Here is a 1,431-nt window from a genome sequence, read left to right as displayed (position 1 = left end):
AGAGTGGGGACTTCATCCAGAAGTCTTCCAACTGATTGTAAACCGTTGGGAAAGGCCACAGGTGGACATGATGGCGTCCCGCCTAAACAAAAAGCTAGAAAGATATTGCGCCAGGTCAAGAGACCCTCAGGCGATAGCTATGGACGCTCTAGTGACACCGTGGGTGTACCGGTCGGTTTATGTGTTCCCTCCTCTTCCTCTCATACCCAAGGTACTGAGGATAATAAGGAGAAGAGGAGTAAGAACTATACTCATTGTTCCGGATTGGCCAAGAAGAGCTTGGTACCCGGAACTTCAAGAAATGATCTCAGAGGACCCATGGCCTCTGCCGCTCAGACAGGACCTGCTGCAGCAGGGGCCCTGTCTGTTCCAAGACTTACCGTGGCTGCGTTTGACGGCATGGCGGTTGAACACCGGATCCTGAAGGAAAAGAGCATTCTGGAGGAAGTAATTCCTACGCTGATTAAAGCTAGGAAAGAAGTGACCGCAAACCATTATCACCGCATTTGGCGAAAATATGTTGCATGGTGTGAGGCCAGGAAGGCCACCACTGAGTAATTTCAGCTGGGCCGTTTTCTGCACTTCCTACAGTCAGGGGTGACTATGGGCCTAAAATTGGGTTCCATTAAGGTCCAGATTTCGGCTCTATCGATTTTCTTCCAGAGAGAACTGGCTTCACTACCTGAAGTTCAGACTTTTGTTAAGGGAGTGCTGCATATTCAGCCCCCTTTTGTGCCTCCAGTGGCACCTTGGGATCTCAACGTGGTGTTGGATTTCCTAAAGTCACATTGGTTTGAGCCACTTAAAACCGTGGAATTAAAATATCTCACGTGGAAAGTGGTCATGCTGTTGGCCTTGGCTTCGGCCAGGCGTGTGTCAGAAGAATTGGCGGCTTTGTCATGTAAAAGCCCTTATCTGATTTTCCATATGGATAGGGCAGAATTGAGGACTCGTCCCCAGTTTCTCCCTAAGGTGGTATCAGCCTTTCATTTGAACCAACCTATCGTGGTGCCTGCGGCTACTAAAGACTTGGAGGCTTCCAAGTTGTTGGACGTAGTCAGGGCCCTGAGAATTTATGTTTCCAGGACAGCTAGTGTCAGGAAAACTGACTCGTTGTTTATCCTGTATGCACCCAACAAGCTGGGTGCTCCTGCTTCAAAGCAGACTATTGCTCGCTGGATCTGTAGTACGATTCAGCTTGCACATTCTGCGGCTGGACTGCCGCATCCTAAATCAGTGAAAGCCCATTCCACGAGGAAGGTGGGCTCTTCTTGGGCGGCTGCCCGATGGGTCTCGGCTCTACAACTTTGCCGAGCAGCTACTTGGTCGGGGTCAAACACATTTGCTAAATTCTACAAGTTTGACACCCTGGCTGAGGAGGACCTGGAGTTTGCCCATTCGGTGCTGCAGAGTCATCCGCACTCTCCCGCC

The sequence above is a fragment of the Pseudophryne corroboree genome, chromosome 1 (assembly GCF_028390025.1).
Source record: "Pseudophryne corroboree isolate aPseCor3 chromosome 1, aPseCor3.hap2, whole genome shotgun sequence".
Taxonomy (NCBI): domain Eukaryota; kingdom Metazoa; phylum Chordata; class Amphibia; order Anura; family Myobatrachidae; genus Pseudophryne; species Pseudophryne corroboree.
The sequence above is the reverse complement of the archived record's forward strand: the minus strand, read 5'-3'. Positions refer to the sequence as shown.